Raw genomic sequence first — 25,473 nt, 5'->3', positions numbered from 1 at the left:
ATGGTCTTATGATGATATGCCTGGTTTGAGCACGGAATTAGTGGCTCACAAATTGCCAACTGATCCCGCGTTCCCTCCTGTCAAATCCCTCCTGTCAAATAGAAGTTGAGGAAGTTTAAAACTGATGTAAGTATTAAAATCAAAGAGGAAATCATGAAACAACTTAAAGCCAAAGTAATTCGAGTGGCTCGTTATCCCATGTGGTTATCCAATGTTGTTCCCGCACCAAAGAAAGATGGAAAAATTTGAGTGTGTGTTGATTACCGTGATTTGAACAGAGCAAGTCCAAAAGATGATTTTACACTGCCCAACATCCATATTTTGTTAGACAACTGTGCTAAAAACAAGGTTGCCTCTTTTGTGGATTGCTATGCTGGATATCACCTGATCATTATGGAGGATGAAGACGCAGAGAAGACGTCTTTTATCACACCATGGGGGACCTATTGTTATCGAGTGATGCCATTCGGTTTGAAGAATGTTGAAGAAACATACATGAGAGCCATGACCACTATGTTTCATGATATGATGCATAAAGAGATTGAGGTATACGTGGATGATGTGATTATTAAGTCAAAAACTCTGGCCGACCATGTTAAAGATTTAAGAAAGTTCTTTGAAAGGCTTCACAGGTATAATCTCAAACTCAACCCGACAAAATATGTATTTGGAGTTCCGTCTGGAAAGCTGTTGTGGTTTGTAGTCAGCAGTTTGGGAATTGAATTGGATCCCTCGAAAATCAAAGCCATTCAGGATTTGCCCCTGCCCAAGAATAAGATGGAGGTCATGAGTTTTCTTGGTAGACTGAACTATATTAGCAGGTTTATTGCTCAACTCACAACCACTTGTGAGCCCATATTCAAGTTGATGAAAAAGAGTGTTGCGGTAAAATGGACTGAAGAATGTCAGGACGCGTTCGATCGAATCAAAAGATATTTGTCAAATCCGCCCGTGCTGGTACCCCCAGAGCCTGGTAGGCCTTTGATCTTATATTTATCAGTCATAGACAATTCTTTCGGTTGTGTCCTGGGTCAACATGATGCCACAAGTAAAAAAGAGCAGGCTATTTATTATTTTAGTAAGAAGTTCACCGCATATGAGGCCAGGTATACTCTTCTTGAAAGGACGTGTTGTTCCCTAACATGGGTAGCACAGAAGTTGAAGCATTATCTCTCATCCTATACTACTTATCTCCTCTCCTGCATAGATCCTTTGGGGTATATCTTTCAGAAGCCTATGCCAATGGATCGATTGGCAAAGTGGCAAATATTGCTTATCGAGTTCGACATTGTATATGTGACTCGAACTGCTATGAAAGCCCAAGCCTTGGCAGATCATCTTGCTGAGAATCCCATCGATGAAGAGTACGAGCCATGAATGACATATTTTCCTGACGAAGAAGTATCGTGTGTCGATGAAGTCATTATAGATGCTGATCCATGTTGGAGGTTATTCTTCGATGGAGTAGTCAATATGAAAGGAGTCGGAATAGGTGCAGTTCTTATCTCTGAATCGGGACAACATTTCCCTGTAACGGTGCAACTTCGATTCTACTGTACTAACAATATGGCAGAGTATGAAGCCTGCATTATTGGTTTGAGGTTAGCTGTTGATATGAGAGTCCAAGAATTATTGGTGTTGGGAGATTTGGATTTTCTTTTCCATCAAATTCAAGGCGATTGGGAGACGCGAGATTTGAAGCTCATCCCGTATCGACAATGCTTGCAAGAGCTATGTCAACGGTTTGTGCTAGTAAAATTTAGGCATATTCCAAGGATTCATAATGAAATTGCTGATGCTTTAGACACTCTGTCTTCAATTCTCCAACATCCTGACAAAGCCTACATCGATCCAGTGCATATACAGAGGCGTGATCTGCATGCTTACTGTAATTCGATTAAAGAAGAGCTCGATGGAGAACCTTGGTTCTTGGATATCAAGCTGTACATTCAGTCAGGAGAATACCCAGCATATGCCACCAACGATCAAAAGAGGACTGTTAGGCGTTTGGCTAGTGGATTTTTCTTAAGTGGGGGAATGTTGTATAAGAGGTCCCCAGATCTGGGACTTTTAAGGTGTGTAGATGCAAAAGAAGCCTCCGCAATCATAGTTGAAATACACTCTGGAGTATGCGGGTCACACATAAATGGTCATGTCTTGTCAAAGAAGATTCTTCGAGCAGGTTATTACTGGCTTACTATGGAAAAGGATTCTATTCAATTTGTTCGAAAGTGTCATCAATGTCAGGTACACGATGATCTGATACGTTTTCCTCCTGTTGAGTTACATGCAATGGCCGCTTCATGGCCGTTCGTGGCTTGGGGAATGGATGTGATTGGACCGATTGAGCTGAAGGCATCAAATGGACATAGGTTCATTTTGGTAGCCATTGACTACTTCACAAAGTTGGTAGAAGCAGTAACTTTCAAGTCAGTGACAAAGAAGGTTGTGGTGGACTTTGTTCATGCCAATATCATTTGTATATTTAAAATTCCTAAGATGATCATTACAGACAATGCTGCCAATCTCAATAGTCATTTGATGAAAGAAGTATGTCAACAGTTTAAGATCGCACATCAAAATTCTACTCCATATCGCCCAAAGGCCAATGGTACTGTAGAAACCGCCAATAAGAATATAAAAAAAATATTGCAAAAAATGGTACAAGGGTCTAGACAGTGACATGAAAAGTTGCCGTTTGCATTGCTAGGTTATCGCACCACTGTTCGTACTTCAATAGGGGCAACTCCATATTTTTTGGTGTATAGGACAAAAGAAGTCATCCCTGCAGAAGTTGAAATTCCCTCTCTTCAAGTCATTGTAGAAGAAGAGATTGATGATGGCGAATGGGTAAAAACCCGACTGGAACATTTGAGCTTGATTGAGGAAAAAAGGCTAACGTCTGTGAGTCATGGCCAGTTGTATCAGAGGAGGATGGCTCGAGCGTATAAGAAAAAGGTCCATCCCAGGAATTTTGAAGTTGGTCAGTTGGTATTGAGACGTATCCTTCCTCACTAGGTTGAAGTGAAAGACAAGTTCTCCTCTAACTGGCAGGGTCCTTTCGTTGTGAAGAAAGTGTTGCTCAATGGAGCCTTATATTTGACAGATACTGAAGGCAAATGGCAGAATGGCTACCAATGCTGATGCGGTCAAAAGATATTATGTATGATATTTGATCCTTTGTTGATTTTATTGCATGTTTAGTACTTGCATTTTTGAAGATTGATATGATGAAGGCATTTATTTCTTCTATCCAAACATTGTGTCATCCTTTGTTTACCTGTTTGAGCTTCGTTTTATTTTTCTTTCATATCCCTCTTTTGGAATCAAAATAGAGTCAAAGATAAATATCAATAAAATAAGAATAAAAGAAAGAGTTTGAAAATAATAAAAAAAGAAAAATCATCAAATCAAAACAAAGAACAAGCTGATGGAACTACGTGCGACCTGATTCTCCTCTCTCGGGAGTAAGATAAGTAGGCTGCCCTATTTCGGGCTTGGTCCAACCAAATAAAGATCTAAGATTCACCCAGTCAACAAAGTTGGGGCATGAGTTAATGTGTTGTTTGAGTCGATTCTAAAAGTTGTAAGTCCCACCCCCACTTCAAGTATCGTTTGAGCCCCTTACCATCTTTTTTTAAACCTTAGCCAAAAGCCAAGTTACAACCAAAGAAAGTCCTTCAGATCAATTTTTGATAATGTTAAGGCTAAGTATGCAATGGATATGATGATACATTGTGAGGTACAACCTGTCTCCCTCAGCATAAGAAATCAGGAAAGAAATACAAAAATGAGAGTCTTATTGGTGAAAACCCCCGTGGGCATCATAAGGCGATGGTGAGTTGAGAGAAATAAAAATGAGAGAGTCTTATTGGTGAAAACCCTTGCAAGCACCATAAGGCGATGGTGAGAGGAGAGAAATAAAAATGAGAGTCTTATTGGTGAAAACCCTCACAGGCACCATAAGGCGATGGAGAGTTCAAGAGAAAAGTGAAAAGTGAAAAGAAAGAGATTTGTTGGTGAAAGTCTTTTAAGATTTCGTTAATCGAATGTGATGTATAAGTCCAATGGATTTGAAGAAGCAGTTCAGCGGCAAAGGCACAAACTCAACAACAAATGGGGAGTTTGGATAGGAAGATCGGGCAGCTCAATCCAAAAATGCATGTCATACTCATTGGAGTTGGTTGTCGTATTCAGATAAGTTTTCTTTTTGAATATGGGACATTTCCTTTTTCTTTCATTTACATATTCATGCTTTTTGTCTTTTTATGTCATTTATCAAAATAAAAGTCACCATCATTTCTTTACATTTTAAGTCAAGTCTGTGTCAAAACAAGCAAAAAAAGATTTGAAAATTTACTACCAGTCTTTCCAATTATACAAGGAAAAGCCAAGGAATAGCAAAGGAAAGAAATATGATCGTAATTCAACACGAAACAAAGGAAGTCTATCAACCGACAGACTGTTGCATACGTGGAAGCATTCAGATAGGAAAAGGGTGCACCTCAGAGGCATGGTAAAATGGAAGCCCATTGTTCGAGTCAGAACTCACTTTCCTCAATCTGGATCCGGGTCGATGATGCAGCAAGACAGGGCAAGTGTTAGCGATTTAGAACAAAGATGAAAGGAATGAGTGCTGGGCAGATACCTGAGAAGCCAAGATCTGCAAACCACCACTAAGTTTTTAACTAACAAATTTTTTTTGTTGAAATAGGGGCAAATTTGCTTCACTTAATTCAGCTACCATTGGAAATGCACATCCATGAGACTTTACTTTATGTTCAGGACCCTCCTGAAAAATGAGATTTTACTTTCTGTTCAGGACCCTCATGAAAAATGGGATTTTACTTTGAATTCAGGACCCTCCTAAAAAATGGGTCAACGCTTTCAAAAATGAAATACTACTTTACTATAATTTTTGTTTGGGATAATTTTTGTTCTAGTTTTTAATTTTTGGGTTTCAGGAGCCCGCCTGAAGAACAGGGTGATGACAGCTCACCCCTTTTTCGAGTCCTTTAAAAAATAATTATAATTTAATGTTCGAAAGGGTTTTATTATTTAAGTGACAAGAAATGAAAATTTGTTTCGGAAAAGGATTATTAACATTTTTTATTCAGAGTCGCCACTTGGCATAATCTGGTGTGCCAAGTCACCATTGGAAAATCCTTTTCAAATCGATTTGACTCTTTAAACTGGTTTGCGAGCAGAGATTCCAGCCAAGGAATTCGTTTGACCCAGGGGAAGGTGTTAGGCACCCTTCGATCCCGTGGTTCAACCACGGTCGCTTGGTAGAGTGTATCGACTATTTTTTTGACACTAAGAAATGTATAAACCACACAAAAGTACGCAAAATAATCAAACAATAAACAAAACAAAACAATCCAAAATGTAAAGTCCAGTCCAATTATACAGTCCAAAAATAGAAAAATACGAAAATATAAATCCTATTCTAAACTAGATATAGACTAAGCTCCAATGCCTTACCCGATGCCGCGGGCCTTCATCACGATCATTTTTCGCCAACATGATATGTCGGGGCATTCCCCGGTGAATAAGTACATAAGATCTCGGGGCATTCCCCGATAAAATGAATACATTTCTCAATCTTGTGTGGTAAAATAGAAAGAACCAACCCACAAACATTCACACATTCAACAAATCACCAAGAGTCCTAAACTTTGCCTACCCAAAGCCTACGATTTTCATACCGATCCTCATGCCAAAACATGATATTTATTCCGAATTAAACAAAACAACAATAAACCTAAATCGATCTATATTCACCCTTTTTATCAATTTTTCAATTCTTCCGCACATTCATTCTCAACCAATGATCAACACATGCATCGATTATCAATTCCCTTTTCAACATTTAAATCCATCATCAACCAATACACAATCATGATTCAAACATACCAAGACACAAATCATTCCCGATTACGTAAAAATTAAAAAGAGAGGAGATAGAATTGGACCTCAGTGCTTTCAAAATTGATCTATTATTTCGATTAACCCGGTAGAATCCACGTCCGAAATCCTCAATTCGAACCTCAACAGCGAACCAAATCCAAACTTGGTAGCACCAAAATTGAAACTCCAAACTTTCGACAATCTGATCTTTGTTGATAATAAGAAAATCCAAGACCAATACCCTCGAACAAGGAACCCCGACTATGTCCAACCAAAATCAGCATAGAGAGAAGAAGGCTCGAATAGCGAAACAACAATCCAAAACTGATCGAAAGGCACGGTCAACTAATCCCCAAAATAAGAACAAACGAGAATCCCCAAAGCCTGAATCTAGCAACAGAACACAAAATCGGACGAACCCCTAAGATTCAACACACGACAAAACCAACCAGAACAGTCGAGCTGAAGCTCCAGTGAGCTCAGATGGCGCTGGAAAACGATGAAAGAAAGGAGGATTCTAGCAAAATCTCAGTGTTTTTTGAACAAGTTTACTTTGAAATCCATCTGAAACTAAGAGATTTGAAGATCCTGAGCATGAATCGTTCAAGACGATGACCTAGAAGCTCATTCCGGTGAAGGTTTTGTCGGCAGCTCTTGACAGCGACCAAATTCTTCTCCACCGCTCTCTCTCTCTCGGCTATAACCTTTCTCTCTCGATTATTTGTGTGTGCGAATTGTTCGTTGTTGGGAGTGAAGAAGAAACCAAAAATAGAGTCCTCTTTTCAGTCCGTAATTTGCTGTGATGTATGGAAAAAGGAAGATGTTTTGTGCGTGCTCCTGTGAAGTCCGAGGAATCGTGGTGAAAAAAAATGGTCTTCGTACTGTGTGTGGTGTATATATGATGTGAGGTGAGGGTGAGGTAGTAAGGTAGGGCTAGGGTAGTGGTGAGGTGGGGGTGGGGTATGGTGTGATGTGGTTTATTTTGATTGGATGGGTTGTTAGGATAAGATGTAGGGGTTAGGATAGGATGGAATTTGTTAAGGAGTTTGTTATTTTTTTGTATTTTGTGAGGGTATAATAACATGGATGAAGGTACACGGTAGGATAAAATAAAGATGGGTAAAAGTGAATAAACATTGAACTTTAAGAGGACGAAATCACGTGTCTACAATACGGAATACAAAAGAAGAATCAATGAAAAGAGTTTGGGTTTCCTTGCAGTTTTTGTATGACAGATACGGAAAGCAAGAGGGGTTTCAAAAGTACGGTAAACAACTTTGTAATAAGGGAAGTTTTGAGGCTTGGAAAATTCACAGACGATTTGCATTCATGGTAACCTTTTTGGGTACTATGGTCTTCCCAAGAAGAGAAGAAAAAATTAATATTCGTTTAGCGGGAGTGGTGCAGATACTGATTAAGAAAGATTACACTATAATACCAATGATCCTAGCTGATATTTACCGTGCTCTGACTGTTTGTCAGAAGGAAAAAAGTTTTTTCAAGGGATGTAATATCTTGTTACAGATGTAGATTGTGGAGTATCTTTATCAACGTCCTACATTGACAAGGTTCGATCCGAGTGATTTAATCGCATCAACGATTATGAGGAAAGGATGGAGAAATATAAATGTCCAAAAAAAATTGGAGATTGGGTTAAACTTTTTTGTTCTTTGACAACAGACAAAATCACTTGGAATCTCCATTAGTTCCCTTGGAGCCAAGTCATACATAGTTCTGTCATTCGCCCATTCTTGTTATTAATGGGTATTAGAGGTGTTCAACCGTATGTTCTATTGAGGGTTCTACGTCAGCTAGGCAGGCGTCAAATAATTCCCATAATGGAAAACATGACTGAGTTTGTAATTGAGGTCAGACCAGAGATTCCACTTCCAGAAGATTTGGCCCAACAGATTTGGGAGGGTTGCCGTATTATGGGAACTGAAATGATGGTCATAGAGCGTGAGAAAGGAGAAGTGCACCCAGATTACCGTGAATGATTTGAAGAACAGTCGAGTCCGCCAGTCAGACCAGAAAGATCGGTTAAGGGACCTATAGATCAAGAAGCTGCAATCAGGATAGGAATTGAAAGAGCCATACGAGAACATCATGAAGCCAACCAAGTTTTGAGAGCAGAATTAGAGCATGCCAGCGCAAAAATAGATGAACAACAAAGGGAATTTGCTGAAGAGAAAGCTAAGTCAGCAGATAGTGAGGTTGCACTTCGAGGACAAATCAAGCTTGCTGCCACTAGGGGGTCACACGTTGCAAAACTTGCCTCATCTTGCCAACAACAGTTGCAAGAAGTTGAGCAGAACATGCAAGAAGAATTTGATCGAGAGAGATCTCAATGGATTCGTGAAAGAGGAATATTGCATGAACAGTTGGAGATTGCTTCTGCTCGTGAACAACGTGCAAAAGAGATGGTTGATTTCCTAGATCGACAGGCCCAGGAATGGGATTAGGCCTTCAGTTCTCTTTGAGGAAAGGTCTACCGTGTAGCACAGGATACTGCCAGAATGGGTTTGGATTATCAACAGTTGGATTGCGAGGACTTTTTGGCACAAGTACCATCTTTTGCAAAGCGAATCACTACTTCATTGGAGGACATATATTTGAGTTTGGGAGGACATATTAAACCGACGTATCCTTGAATAGATCATTGTTTTCTTTGTCATAGTTTTTCATTTTCAGTTTTAAAACTTCTTGTTTAGATATTATGTCTTTTAGTTTTCAGATGTCAGTTAGTAGATTTTATTTTAGGAGTTGGGTTAGTTATTTTATCGTATTTATATTATAGAATGTAATGAAGTTGATTGTTTATTTCTATATATATTACATATGTTTTACTTCACTTACTTTATTTATTTTCTTCAATAATAAAAAAAGAGACAAAACAATTTTGTTAAATTCCTCCCGAACTACGTAAGATCTGATTCATGTTCTGGCATGATACGTAGGCAACCCTCCAAAGGGTTCGATCATAATTTTTGAAAAAATACGCCTAAAAAGCCGGGATGAAACACAAAGCCTTCTATGATAGGTTGGAAAATGCATATAGAAGCATGACATATAACGTGGCATTATAATGTGTTAAATATATAATACTCACTCATTTGCTACTTAGTCACAGAAAGATAAAGTTATTGGTGGTTGGTTTGTGGTTTAAAATGGCATCACATCCATATAACACCAGAAACAAGGGTAAAAGAAGAATGACCCACAGAGAAGGTATAGGGTCTGATAGTGAAGAAGAGCAGAATCAGTTGATTTCGCAGGAAGTAGCATCAATGGAAGGAATAAAGTCATTAAAACAACAGATGGCAGAGATGTACCAAGCTTGGTTGAATGGACAAGCCCCGCCTTCATCAATCCCTGGACTTTCAACTTCAAATGATCCAAATTCTAACCCAGCTCAAACTAGTGATCCATGTTACCCACCAGGATTTGGCCCATTTGCTAATATGTCTGGAGTTGCTGGTACTTCTACCATGCGCCCACCAAATCCATCTATCGCAAATAACCCACTTTTTAATTCTGTAGAGCCAGCTACTGTGGGCACTCAATGACAGTACCGAAGAATATGGGAAAACCAAATCATGATATGTTATACCCTCCTGAAATGACTTTCAAATCCCAAAATCCACCTTATCATGTTCATTAACATGATATACCTATCGTGATTGAGAAGATTGCCAAGAATGAGGAACAAGAGGAGATGGCTAGAAAAATTAGAAGTCTAGAGCAGAGTATGAGAAATATGCAAGGATTAGGTGGACCAAAAAGTGTTTCATACAAGGATTTATGTATGTTTCCTGATGTCCATTTGTCGATAGGGTTCAAAATGCCAAAATTTGACAAATATAAAGGACACAGTGATCTTGTAGCTCATTTGAAAAAGTTTTGCAATCAATTAAGGGGAGCAGGAGGAAAAGAAGAATTATTGATGGCTTACTTTGGAGAAAGCCTTATAGGGATAGCTTCTGAATGGTTCATCGATCAAGACATTTCCCTTTGGCACGTATGGGATGATATAGCTCGAGATTTCATTCAACAATTTCAATATAACACTGAGATAGTGCCAGATCGCACTACGCTTGCCAACATGAGAAAAAAGATGACCAAAAGTTTTCGAGAGTATGCCGTCAGATAGAGAGAGCAGGCTTTAAGAGTCAGACTATCAATAAAAGAATCTAAAATGATTGATATTTTTTTGCAAGTACAAGAACCTGATTATTTCCATCATTTGCTCTCTACTATCGGAAGCACATTTGCCGAAGTTATCAAAGTTGGAGAGATGGTAGAAAATGGAATCAAGTCAGGAAAGATCATCATCCAGGCCGCTTTGAAAGTAACAACAAAGGCAATTCAAAGTGGTGCAGGAAGTTTTTAGGAAAAGAAAAGAAAAGAGGATGTAGCAACTGTTGTGATAGGTCCACAACAAAATTGGAGAGGTGCACGTCAACCATTCGCACAGAATCCATTATATTTCATTCCATCTCCCCAATATCCTATTTACAATGCACAACCATATGCTTGGGCTCATTCTTAACCGCAGTGGCGTGCACCAGCAATCCAAAATCATCCAATGACCCCGCAAGTTCAAAGAGGCCCTCCGAGGTCTAATTTTTGGCCTTGAGCAGAATTCAAAAGGGATAACATGGTAAAAGATAATTTCACTCCTATTGGAATATCTTAGACTAGTTTATTTCATAGGCTGAGAAAAATGAATGTTCTAAACCCAATTGAGCGAAGGATCCTGAATCCTCCTCCGAAGAACTTGGACTATTCTAGAATATGTGAATACTGTTCTGATGCCCCAGGGCATGAAATAGAGAAATGTTGGTATCTGAAAAGAGCAATTCAAGAGTTGATTAATACCCAATAGATTATGGTAGAAAGTCCAGGCGCTTTAAATGTCAATCAAAATCCACCGCCAGATCATAATGAAACAAACGTGCTCGAAGTGATACGCAATGGTGAAGATGCTACGATTTCCTTTAAGTCGATTATTAAAATTAAAACTGATTTGAAAAAATCAGCAAATGCTGTAGATTTGACAAAAGAAAAACCTGCAGAAGCGAAGGTGGTGATAGACCCAAATCATCGAATGCTCCCTTGGTGATGGGGAAAGAGATTTTAGAAAATATTGGGTCAAGTCAAATAAAGTCGAAACTCATTATTCTCGAAAGATCCAATAAGCCTCTCTTAATCATAAAAGAAGCTCCCGTAGCTCCTATAGTTATTAAACCAGTGTCACAGATGCCTATGGTTGATACCAAGGCAGTCCCTTGGAATTATGATCGCATTGTGGTGATGCACAAGGGGAAAGAAGTGACTGAAGATGTAGATGAAGTAGGGGGATGAACTCGATCCGAAAGATGTTATGCTCCAGTAGAGTTAAGAAAGAATAAACAATGCGGTGAAGAAAGAATGATGTTCAAGAAACCTGTTACTGATGAAGAAGCTGAAGATTTTTTACAGAAAATGAAATTGTTAGAATATTCTGTTATAGAACAGTTGAAGAAGACACCAGCACAAATTTCTTTGTTGTCTTTATTAATACATTCAGAGGAACACCGCAAGGCTATAATGAAGATTATTAATAAAGAATGTGTTCCCAGTGAAGTTAAAGTGAATCAACTGGAAAAAGTTGTTGAAAGGATCCTTGAAGAAAATAAGATTACTTTCTCAGATGATGAATTGCCTGTGGAAGGTACTGGACATAATAAGAGTCTCTACATTACTGTAAAATGTGAGCACTCCATCGTCACTCGAGTGTTAATTGATGGAGGATCAGGTGCTAACATTTGTCCTATGTCAACTTTGCAAAAGTTGAATGTTAATATGGAGAGAATTTGACCTAATAATGTATGCGTCAAGGGTTTTGACGGATCAAAAACTGATGCCCTTGGTGAAATAGAACTCATATTGACAATCGGGCCTGTAGATTTTGCTATGGATTTCCAAGTGCTGAACATTGATGCTTCATATAATATGTTATTGGGAAGGCTATGGATTCATAGGGCTAAAGTAGTCGCATCAACGTTGCATCAAATGGTCAAATTCGAATGTGACAGGAAAGAGATAGTTATTCATGGTGAAGGAGACTTATCCATGTATAAAGACTACTTTTTTTTCTCCATCGAAGCAGATAATGCCAATGTTTTAATTCATCAAGCTTCTGAGGTAGTGGATGTTGAGCATATCCTTGAGGGGAATCTCATCACAAGACCACAATTGTCCTCTGCATTTATTATGGTAGTGAATGAAATGTTGAAGCATGGTTTCGAACCAGGAAAAGGTCTAGGGATGTTTTTGCAAGGCATTGTTCATCCGATAAACCTCTATAAGAACTTTCGTACTTTTGGTCTGGGATACGAGCCTACTGCTGAAGATATAAAGAAGGCTAAAAAGCGTAAGAAAGAGTTGTGGTCACTTACCAAGCCGATACTGCCACTTCACGAATCTTTCATCAAATTCAGTGTTGTTGGATCCTCCAAGTTACCTGCTACAGAATCAATGAATGATGATGATACAGAGTTGATTGACCTTTTTTAAAATATGTTCATTGAAGCTGATATGGTTGAAATTAGGGAAGGTACCAGCAATGCAGATGTACAGTTTGTCGGCCCTGATGTCCAGCTTAACAATTGGGAGGCCACTCCTCTCCCTATTATAAAGGAGTTTTGGTAGTTTGTTTGTTTTTCTTACAGTCTTAGTAGTTTGTTTGTTTTTACTCTTATAATTTAAATCATTCTAGGATTGTAATTCAGAACTTTAAATCTGGTATTTTAGGTTAAAACTCTTTCTATCTATGTTTCTAATAAAGCGTAGTTTCCCTTCATTTTATTTTTAGTCTGATTTTTATCTATTTATTTTCTATCATACAGTTCTTTCTATGCCGATACTAATGATATGACATGTATGAAGAATTGTCAACCAAATTTAAAAACCCAATCTAATTTTGAAATAATGAATAAGGAGGTTGAATACGATGAAGAGGAAACATTTGAGGATATAAGCAAGGATTTCAAACAGTTTGAGAATAAGACAAATCCCAATTTGGAAGAAACTGAGGCGATCAATTTAGGAGATCATGAAAATATTAGGGAGAGTAAGATAAGTGTACATGTTCAACCACAACAAAAAAAAGCTATAATTGAAGCTTTGCATGAGTATAAAGACATCTTTGCGTGGTCTTATGATGATATGCTCGGTTTGAGCACTGATTTGGTAGTTCACAAGTTGCCAATTGATCCTGCTTTTCCTCCTGTCAAGCAGAAGCTAAGAAAGCTCAAAATTGACATGAGTGTAAAAATTAAAGAGGAAATCACGAAGCAACTTGAGGCTAAAGTCATTCGAGTGGCCCAATATCCTACTTGGTTGGCAAATATTGTCCCTGTTCCAAAGAAGGACGGCAAAGTTTGGATGTATGTTAATTATCGCGATTTAAATAAGGTGAGTCCGAAAGATAACTTTCCACTTCCCAATATCCATAATTTGTTGGACAATTGTGCCAAACATGATCTTGCGTCTTTTGTGGATTGTTATGCGGGGTATCACCAGATCATTATGGATCCATAAGATACAGAAAAGACATCATTTATTACGCCATGGGGGACATATTATTATCGAATCATGCATTTTGGACTAAAGAATGCTGGGGCAACTTACATGAGGGCAATGACCACAATGTTTCATGACATGATGCACAAAGAGATTGAAGTTTATGTAGACGACGTGATCATTAAGTCGAGAGAGCAATCTGATCATGTCAAAGATTTGAGAAAATTCTTTGAAAGGATTCAGAGGTATGATCTCAAACTTAACCCAGCAAGATGTGTATTTGGAGTTCCATCAGGAAAACCCTTGGGTTTTATAGTCAGTCTTCGTGGCATTGAGTTAGATCCTTCAAAAATAAAAGCTATTCAAGATCTGCCTCCACCAAAAAATAAAACAGAGGTGATGAACTTACTTGGAAGGTTGAATTATATCAGTAGATTCATTGTTCAGCTTACAACAACCTGTGAGCCAATATTCAAGTTATTGAAGAAAAATGTTAAAGTTGAATGGACTAAAAAATGTCAAAAGGCATTTGACAAAATTAAGAGATACTTGTCGAATCCGCCTATTTTGGTTCCTCCAGAGCCAGGCAGACCCTTGATATTGTACATGTTTGTGTTAGAAAATTCTTTTGGCTGTGTATTGGGCCAACATGATGTCATGGGCAGAAAAGAACAAGCCATCTACTACCTCAGCAAAAAGTTTACCACTTATGAGGCTAAGTACACTCTTCTTGAGAAGACGTGTTGCGCCTTAACTTGGGTAGCCCATAAGCTGAAACATTACTTGTCATCTTATACTACTTACCTTATCTCTCGTATGGATCCTTTAAAGTACATTTTTCAGAAGCCTATGCCCACAGGCAGACTCGCGAAATGGCAGATGTTGCTCACAGAGTTTGATATTGTTTATGTGACACGAACTGCAATGAAAGCTCAAACCTTGGCGGATCATTTTTCTGAAAATCCTATTGAAGAGAAGTATGAGCCATTGAAGACTTATTTTCCAAATGAAGAAGTATTGTATGTTGATGAGTTTGTTTTTTAAGATTGCCATTCAGGCTGGAAGTTGTTCTTTGATAGAGCTGTTAATGTAAAAGAAGTGGGGATAGAAGCAGTTCTTATTTCTGAATTAGGAGAATATTATCCTATAACAGTCCAACTTCGATTCTACTGTACCAATAATATGGCAGAATACGAAGCTTGCATTCTAGGATTGAGATTAGCCATTGACATGGGGATTCAAAAGCTGTTGGTATTGGGAGATTCAGATTTATGAGTCCACTAAATCCAAGGAGATTGGGAGACTCGTGATTCGAAACTCTTACCATAAAGAGGTTGTTTGCAAGATCTTTGTCAACAATTTGTATCAATAAAGTTGAAACACATTCCCAGAGCTCATAATGAGATTGCTGATGCTTTGGCAACCTTATCTTTGATGCTTCAACATCCCGACCAAACTTATATTAATCCTTTGCATATACACATTCATGATCAACATGCATATTGCAATGTGGTTGAGGAAGAATTTGATGGGGAGCCGTGGTTCCATGATATCAAAGAATATATTCAAACTGGAAAATATTCTATACATGCTGATGGTAATCAAAAGAGAACCATTCGACGTTTGTCTAGTGGATTTTTCCTAAGTGGAGGAATCTTGTATAAGAGGACTCTTGATTTGGGACTTCTGAGGTATGTAGATGCTAAAGAAGCTTCAAAAATCATGACTGGAGTACATTATGGGATTTGTGGACCACACATGAGTGGGTATGTTTTGGCAAAGAAAATACTCCGAGCAGGTTATTATTGGCTCACCATGGAACGAGATTCTATCAATTTCATTTGTAAATGTCATGAATGCCAGGTACATGGAGACTTGATACATTCCCCTCTATCTGAGTTGCATACAATGACTGCTCCATGGCCTTTTATGACTTGGGGAATAGACATAATTGGACCAATTGAACCAAAAGCTTCGAATGGACATAGGTTCATCTTGGTAGCTATTGATTATTTCACGAAGTGGGTGGAAACAACAACTTTCAAGTCAGTGACCAAGAAAGTGGTGGTTGATTTTATTCACTCCAATATCATTTGTCAGTTCGGCATTCCAAAGATAATTGTCACGGATAATGCTGCGAATCTCAATAGTCATCTGATGGAAAAAGTGTGCCAGCAATTCAAGATTATGCATCGGAATTCAACTCCTTATCTTCCAAAAGCGAATGGAGCTGTAGAAGCTGCCAACAAAAACTTAAATAAAATACTCCGTAAGATGGTTCAGGGTTCTCGACAATGTTATGAAAAGTTACCTTTTGCTTTGTTGGGTTATCGTACTACAGTTAGGACTTCAATTGGTGCAACTCCTTACTTGTTAGTGTATGGAACTAAAGCAGCTACACCTGTAGAGATTGAAATTCCATCTCTTCGAGTAGTTGTAAAAGCTGAAATTGATGAGGACCAATGGGTCAAGACTCGTTTGGAGCAATTAAGCTTGATAAATGAAAAAAATTGATGTCAGTATGTCATGGACAACTGTACCAGAAGAGAATGACACGATCATATAACAAAAAGGTACGTCACAGACATTTTGAAGTTGGTCAGTTGGTACTAAGACGCATCCTACCTCATCAGATTGAAGCCAAAGGCAAATTTTCTCCTAATTGACATGGACCATTCATGGTGAAGAAAGTGTTACCTAATGGCGCATTATATTTGACTGATATAGAAGGCAAAATGGAAGGAATGCCGGTCAATGCTGATGCAGTTAAAAGATATTATGTATGATATTCATGTACAATTATGTTATGTATGTTTTGTACTTACATTTTTAAAGATTTGAAATGATGAAGGCATTTTGTTCTACTATCCGAATAATATATCAACCTTTGCTTACCCCTTTGAACTTTTTTTTCTTTTTCGTACCCCTCTTTTGTAATCAAATTAAAGTCAGAAAATTTTAAAAAAAAAATTGAAAAAAATATATATTAAAAAAAATCAATCAAAAATTCAAAATCAATCAAAGGAGAAAAAAGTCCTGAACTACGTTTGACCTGATTTTTGCTATGACAAGATACGTAGGCAGCCCTACTCTGGGGTTCGGTCCAACCAAAGGAAAATTCAAACTACCCCAGAATGAAATGAAATTGGGGCAAAATTTTATTTTCTTAAAAGAATCGATTCCAAAAGTTGTATGTTTCACCCAATGTTATATAAATTTTTGAGCCTTATGCCGACCTTTCTTTCTAACCCTATCTAAAATCCAAGTTACAACCAAATAAAGACCTTCAGATCCATCTTTGAGAATGTCAAGGCTAAACATGTTATGAGTGCATGATATTTCTTATTTTGGATGTTTATTTAAAAAAAAAAAAAGAAAAAAAATGAAAGAATGAAAATGAAAGAGTCTAATTGGTGAAAACCTTTTTGGGCACCATTAGGCGATGGTGAGCTAAGAAAGAAATGAAAATGAGATCGGTTCGTTGGCAAAAACCTATTGAGGTGCCATTAGCCGAAGAAAGGTTGTGATCTAAAGGGAGCATGTTCAAGAATGGCTTCATTTATATTCAATAAGTGGGTAAAATTTGAAAATGATTAGTTTGGGTAGATCAGGTTGTTTAATTCAAAATGCATGTCATAATCACTGGAATCTGCTACCACACTCAGAGAAGTTTTTCTTTCTTTCATTTTTTGAAAAAAAAAAGGATATCTATTATCTTTTTCTTTTCTTTTTGTTATTATTTTTCTTTTTTGATTTTGTGTCTCTGTCGTCAAATGAAAAATCAATATCGTCATCTTTCACGTATTTTGAGTCAAATTTATGTCAAGACAAGTGAGAAAGAACTTCAAAAACTTGCTACCAACTCCTTCAGTTGTGCAAAGCAAGACAAAGGGCCGACACACAAAGATGACATGTTTCAAAATAAAGCAAAGTATTTAAGAATGCTTGTCACCCAACGGTTTTTAGACTTTTGAAAGTATAAGGGATATATTTGAAGTTAAACCTAGAGTCATCATGCAAGAGAAATAAGATTTGAGTCAAATGGTTTTGGTAGTCAGAAATTGGGGTCAATACTATAAGTCAACGATACTTATCAATGATTGAAATGGAGCTGAGTATGACAAATGCAAGAGTGGTCACCTCAATAGCCAGATGCCACAAATCAACCACCACGTTTTTAAATTATAATTGGTGTTTGTTTGAAATAGAGAGAAATTTGCCGTCAATTCAAATGCTTTAAAGTTTAGATATCAACAAGATGGAAATTTCTCACTTTTGCAAATACAAGAGACAATATTTCTACACATATTTAGTAATCACAATCATAGTGAAAACTCATCATCCTATACCCCTAGGAGATGCACTTCCTTGTTTGGGTAAGTTATTTTTCATTTGTTAGGTGATGCACTTCCTAACTTGAGCTTTAACTTCTAGAAGATGCACTTTCTAGTTAAGTCATTTCAATTAACCCCTAGGAGACGCACTTCCTAGTCAGAGTATGTCTAGTTTCATTTGTTAGGTGAAGCACTTCCTACCTTGAACCATCACTCCTAGAAGATGCACTTTCTAGTTGAGTCATTTCATTCAATCCCTAGGAGACGCACTTCCTAGTCTGGATAATTCAAGTTTCATTTGTTAGGTGATGCACTTCCTAACTTGAACCATCACTCTTAGAAGACATACTTTCTAGTCAAGTCATTTTATTTAACCCCTAGGAGACGCACTTCCTAATCTGAATAAGTCAGTTTTCATTTGTTAGGTGAAACACTTTCTAACTTGAATATTCACTCCTAGAAGACGCACTTTCTAGTCGAGTCATTCATTTAACCCCTAGGAGACGCACTTCCTAATCTGAATAAGTCAGTTTTCATTTGTTAGGTGAAACACTTCCTAACTTGAATATTCACTCCTAGAAAACGCACTTTCTAGTCGAGTCATTTCATTCAACCCCTAGGAGACGCACTTCCTAGTTTGAATAAGTCAGTTTGAATTTGTTAGGTGAAGCACTTCCTAACTGAACCTTCACTCTTAGAAGAAGCACTTTCTAGTCGAGTCTTTCAATTTAACTCTTAGGAGATACATTTCCTAATTTTGGTCATCAGTTTTACTCTGACGAGACGCATTTCTTTAGCAGATCTTTGATTCACACTCTTTACTGTACTTTTCAAAAGTTGTGATCTGATGACACTCGCAAAATTTACTAATGCAAATTGAGGCAAAATTTTGTTCGTATTTACTGGAATTTATTTTTGCATAGGACCCTCCTGAAGAATGGGAATTTATTTTTGCACAGGACCCTCCTGAAAAATGGAAATTTACTTTTGAACAGGACCCTCCTGAAGAATGGGAATTTACGTTTGAATAGGACCCTCTTGAAGAATGGGGCAGGACCCTCCTGAAGAATGGGAATTTATTTTATGGTCAGAACCCTCCTGAAGAATGGAAATTTATTTTATGCTCAGGACCCTCCTGAAGAATGGGCCAGGACCCTCTTGAAGAATGGAAATTTATTTTATGCTTAGGACCCTCCTGAAGAATGAGAATTTATTTTATGCTCAGGACCCTCCTGAAGAATGAAAATTTATTTTATGCTCAGGACCCTCTTGAAAAATGGGATAGGACCCTCCTGAAGAATGAGAATTTACTTTTTGAACAGGACCCTCCTGAAGAATGAGAATTTACTTTTTGAACAGGACCCTCCTGAAGAATGGGAATTTACTTTTGAACAAGACCCTCCTGAAGAATGGGAATTTACTTTCTGCTCAGGACCCTCTTGAAGAATGGGAATTTACTTTTTGCTCAGGAACCTCTTGAAGAATGGGATGTTATTTTTCTGTTTCACTATTTACTTGTGAGTCCAGGAGCCCGCCTGAAGAACAGGGTGAAGAAAAAAGAAGTCCAGGAGCCCGCCTGAAGAATAGGATGAACATTTTCAGCTGCAAGTTCAGGAGCCCGCCTGAAGAACAGGGTGAAGAAATTTAAGTCCAGGAGTCCACCTGAAGAACAGGGTGAAAAAAAAAAGTTCAGGAACCCGCTTGAAGAACAGGGTGAGAGAAATAACAAGTCAGGAGCCCGCCTGAAGAATAGGGTGAATTTTCAAGTTCAAGTCATGAAAATTTGAATCAAGATTCTAGAGATTGCAACTTTCATTTCATTTTTTTTATTTTTGTTAGTTATTTGAATGTAAAAGGCAGAAGTCGTTAACTGAAAACTTGACGGAATCTCATTCGACTTTTTACTCTTTCTCTCACCATGTTACCTCTGAACTACTTGTGACCTGATTCCCTTATAACCCGGGATAGGTAGGATGTCCAAAACAAGGGCTCGGTCACATTTTTCCTTTTATTTTAATTTAGTTTTATTTTATCCTTAGTTTTCAAATAATTAGATGATCAAAAATCATATCTTGTCTACTTCTTTGTATGAAAACTCTCCGATATTTCACACAAAAAGGGACAAAAATGTAGACATGTGATTTTTGATCCTCCTTGAATTTTTACTTATTTTCACTATTAAATATTTATATTTGTTATAATATTATTTAAATATTAATTTTATTTTAATAAATTTTAAATTTAAATAATAAATAACTAAATAAGGTTAATTTTTATATATTTTGTTTATCTTCTTATTCTAATTTTTTTAAAATATATATAGTATCACAATTAAAAATATTTTTTTCTTTTATAAAATTTTAGTAAATAAATTAGTAGTTTTAATATTATTTTATTTATTTTTGACTATTTATAAATTTTATTATATTTTTTAAACATAAAATTAATTAGTTATTATTATATTTATTATTATTTTTATTTATTATTTTTATTATTATTATCTTCTATTTTTTAAAAAAAAGTAATTATTATATTATTTTCAAAATTCAAATAACCCAATCCTAATAGATAACTACTCCCCCCATTTCGCCCCCCCCCCCCCCCAAACACACCCCTATTTAAGGACTCTTCTACAGAACAAAAAAAGAAAAGAAAGGGAGAACAGATTATTTTCTAGTACATTATTCGATTATCTAAAACTACATCAGACACTGAGGAAAAAAAAATCAACAGGGAGTGAAAATCAAAACATCAGATAAAAGTATCTTTAAAGGGGAGTTAGAGTTGGAGTTCGGCCTCAATTTCGAGATTCCGGTGATGATGGCTTTGCTTTTATATTTGATTAGTTTCTCACACAGGTTTTTATCCAATCTTGTATTATTATTTTATAAATTTTACTGTGAATCAAGGCATGAATGAAGTTTTTAAATGATTTCATGCATGGTTTAGTATATATAAAGTCGATTATTATGAGATATCCATTCCTTATTATATAGGTTCTATTTCAATTATGTTACTTTTTTTTTATTCGTTCTTTTGCTTGTTAGTATAAGAATGCCATTCATACAAAGTGGATGATTATTATTTTTTTTTCTTTACTTTTGTTAACTAAACGTTGCAGCATTTCTTCTATTTTATTTTGTGAATGTCATGAATATTATGTGGAAGTTTGGGTTATTTAAATTTGGTTTAACTAAGAAGCTATTTGGAAAATTTGAACTTTTTTTTAATATTAAAATGGAATGTGAAACTTATGTTTGATTAGATTTATTCTGTGGATGCTCTATATGTTGTTATTTTCATCCGTATAAGAATTTTAAAGCAACATTAGTTTTGTATTTTTATTAAAAAAATTATATTTTTGGTCTTATGTTTGTATTATTTGATTTTAAAGGAAATTAATGTGCCACTGTATATTGTTTAAAAATTAAATTTTGGTATATTACGTCCTCTTTATTTTGTCTAAAAAGATGCCATATATTTTTTGTCCTTTTGTTGGACAATTGTGATAGGTGGTCTACGGCTGACCCTCTGGCCAAAGAAATTTAGAAAAGAGATGAAGAAGAAGTAACAAGAGAGATTGGGGCAATTTTCTCCCCTCCTTTCTGAAAGCTAACATTACAATTTAAAGGAAAAATGTAAACTACTTCTAATAAAATAACTGCAAATGAAACGTGGCCTAATAACCGTAAATGGAAACGTGGGCATCCCCATTATCTCCTTTATTTCCGCACAACTACTTCTAAGACTATTTCAAAGAAAGAGCACAACTACTTCTAAGACTATTTTAAAGAAAGAAATCCACCACCCATTAGTTAGCATCATAACAAATTGATTCACAAATAATTTTTTTTTCCCGCATACTAGCAACTGAAGATTTAATATATGCTTTGATTAACTCGTATATTTTAGCATAGTTGTGATTTTCTTAGTAAATTCATACCTTCTTAGTAAATTATCCTATACCCCATCGTATAAAAATAAAAAAGAATGAAGAGGATAAAAATAAATAGAATAAAATTGTTACGAGTTTACAAGTGATGCATCAACGTCTTTAATGCTTGGCAAATTTTAGACACGTTCAAAATTTTGTCTCAATTAAGAATACGGCGTACGCATTTTTTTTTTTTGAGATATTTTTAAAAATAATTCAAGGATGCAATAATGCACTTTGACATTTTTTTTTCTAAAATTAATTTTCACTAGTTTAATAAAAAGTTTTAAATAGTTTTAGTATATTAAAAAATGAGTGAATTTAGGCCTTAACATAATTTATCAAAATAGTTTTAGTTAAGTATAGGTGGATAAAAGCGATCGTGCTAGAACCACGGGACTCGAGGGGTGCTTCACACCTTCCCCTCGGTCAACAGAATTCCTTACCCGGTCTTTTATTTTTGCAAACCATAATAAAGAGTCGTTTCCTTTTGATTAGGGATACAATAAGGTGACTTAGAACACCATAACTCAATTTCAAGTGGCGATTCTGTAAATAAAATAATCCATATTCAATACCGTCACTTTAATTGAAAAAAACCTTCGACTCGATCCCTTCGAATGAAAAAGGGGTGTGACATCCATATCTATTCATAGCCATCTATATCCAGTATTTATTCTCTTGGACTTCATTTGTACGTATTAGTGTTTTAAAAGGCGTGGGACGACACGTTTTATGTAGCATAGAGTGAGGCATATGTTTTATAAATTTATAGGACGTATATCTCATTTATCTTTGATTTTATAATTTTATTACTAAGAAATAAGTAAAAGTAAGATTTAGAATAATTCTGCAAATAAATTTAAATAAATCATCAATAATATAGAAAAAAAATATTATAATTATTGTCTAGGAAAGGTTCTTTATTTACTTATATATTGAACAAATATCACTATAATATGAAAAAATGATAGCATAAAGTATAAAAATCATTACATCAATAATAACAAATGTGATTTTATAGTAAAAATATTTTTAAACTAATAAAAATTAAAATTAATATCATGGGTACGCTTTTTAGCCCGGTACTTACACCTCTATGCCCAAGACTTACGCCCTATGAATTTATGTTTTTCATTTGGTTTCGAAAACACCTTTAAAAATACTGATACCTATAATATAAATGTAAAAAGCAATACACTCTTTGGAATAATTAATTAAGTTAAATGAACATGTGTAATATACTTATTCCTTCTATACTTTCAGCCATGTGGACTGTGGTTCGAACTTTTTTTATTTTAATGCATGATCCCACTGTAGGAATAACTATAAACATAATCATAATCACATACACTTGTAAACGTACAAAATATTATTTTTTTTTCAAAAAAAAGTACAATAAAGTAAAAATATTGGAATATAATTTCGTATCCTCTTAATTTACGTATTGTGAAGAAATTAGACTTAATGCTTTTTATCAATATATTCTTTCACATTATTCCTAGATTTTATTTATATAACGGTATAAGATAAAGCTCCATTTAAATACTCAATATTTGTCCACTATTGACTTGACACTCATATTAAGAAGTAATAAATAACAAGAGCAGTTTTACTATATCACTTTTTGAATATAATATATTTAATGCTTTGAAAAATACATTGAGTGATGAATAATATTTAATAACCAAAATAAAATAGGTAGAAAGGGTAAATAATTCATTATTTTTCGAACAAATATTGTTAAATATTTATTTTTAATATAGTGGATAAATATTGTTAAACAAACAGTGTAATTAAGTTATTGTCTTTTCTATTCTTTTCTCTTTCATTCTGTTTCTTCTTTCTTCCTTTTCTGTTTTCCCCTTTATTTTGAGAGTCAAACTTTTTAAGTGTGATACGAATTTAAATATATGCTAAGCTTCATACACAAATTTACCGAAATTCCACCATATATATATGGCATAAATTTCATACAAAAGTGGCTGAAGTTAAGTCATATATGATCTGAACTAATTCATGTATAAGCAATATCTAAAATTGCTTGCTTTTATATTCTTCGAAGTTAGATTTTAACAAGCCAAATTTCAAATAATTTGGCTTTTATAAACAAATTCTAAAATTGTTTGCTTTTATAAAAGGGATAGCATCTTTTAAGTCTTCCATATCTTTCCTTAATTGGTTTTAAATTGGGATTTTGGCACATTGATTCAACTATTTAATAAACTAGTCATAAATAATTCATGAGAGAACGGGTGTCAATTAAATCAAATATTCCTATTTTTGTCAATTAAATCAAATATTCCTATTTTCCCAATATGCATACCCCTTCCACTCTTTTATTGACTTTGTCAAAAGGCAAAATGACTTTCTGGACCCTTGTACTATATCGGTTCTGTAAGTTGAACACTTCTACTTACATGTTTGTCATCTGGACCCCTGAACCCACTAAAAAGCAACATTTAAACCTATCTGGACTGAAGTATTCTTACTTAAAAGACGTGATGACCTTTCAACAAGACCCATCAAAACGGTATAGGACGACCTAAACCTATCCGGACTATCCAATTTTAGCACTCGTAAGGGCAAGATTGGTCGATCCATATTGATAGTTGTACTTGTAAAAATCTATCAATCCTTTTCTTAATCCATCGACTACCCCTATCGCATATCTACAGCTAGAAAATGGGTGATATAACGCTTATTACAATTCCTTAATTAGAGGTCTCGGATTCGAATATTGAGTATGGAAAAATCCTTATTAGGAAGCGTTTACTTCGAATGAGCCTTATATGTGACACAAATTCAAATTAATTGGACTCTAATATAGATACCTAACTCTAAATGAAAAAAAATCAGTTTGCAAAAAATTAAATTAAAGAAACCACCACCTCAATCAAGTGCAACACAGCAAACAGTACTAACACTAATGTAGATATATGTTGATATGTCAACCGTCAAGTCCTATATATGTAGCTTATATTATTCAGATTGAGATCGACTTTTGCATTTATTCCCTTATTTCTTTCTTTTACATCCTTTTTCTACCTTTTTTTTTTATAGGGAATTAAAAATGCAAAATCTGAGAAGTTGGTTACATTTAAGCAATCAATTGTTATAGCTAATGCTTGTCTAATTACAAGGCATAGTTGCAGTTTAGATAGTTAAATATATAATTAGAGATTGTATATACAAATTACAAATATAAATTTGCTTTAGAATTTATATATGAGCCTTGAAATTCGCATGTATACAAATACAAACCCTTATAGATTTGTATATGAGGCCCGAAATTCCAGCTTTTATATACAAATACAAATACATATGAGTCTCAAATTATAGTGTCCCCAAAATTAGAGATTTGTCGAAATATACAAAAATATATAAATACAAAAGAAAGGTATATTTAGCTATTTAATATTAATCTTAGTTGTGCCTAATGATCATTTTAAACATTAGCTACGACTGATAGTTTTAACTGCATTTTTTCTAAATCACATAATTTTTTTAATTAATTACTTCAGCATTGAAGGTGCCTGCGGTCTAGTGGTCAATTATTTGCACGTTTCTATTGCCATTAGCTAGAAGGAAGTGACCAAGAAAGTGGAAAATTTTAGTATATATAGTACATATTATGCATGCATGGTTCTATATATATACCCCTTTCTAGTGCCTTTAACTCAAAATATTTCCAATTCTCTCTCTAAATTAAGCTCATATATTATTTCA

At 35.5% G+C, this 25,473-nt stretch overlaps 1 pseudogene; it reads left to right on the top strand.

Moving 5' to 3' along the window:
- Window positions 1–285: 285 nt before the first annotated feature.
- On the top strand, window positions 286–10,533 carry LOC107858052 (annotated as a pseudogene).
- Window positions 10,534–25,473: the final 14,940 nt, after the last annotated feature.

Source organism: Capsicum annuum, chromosome 1 (assembly GCF_002878395.1).
Source record: "Capsicum annuum cultivar UCD-10X-F1 chromosome 1, UCD10Xv1.1, whole genome shotgun sequence".
Lineage (NCBI taxonomy): Eukaryota > Viridiplantae > Streptophyta > Magnoliopsida > Solanales > Solanaceae > Capsicum > Capsicum annuum.
This window is presented reverse-complemented; position numbering and strand designations above follow the sequence as displayed.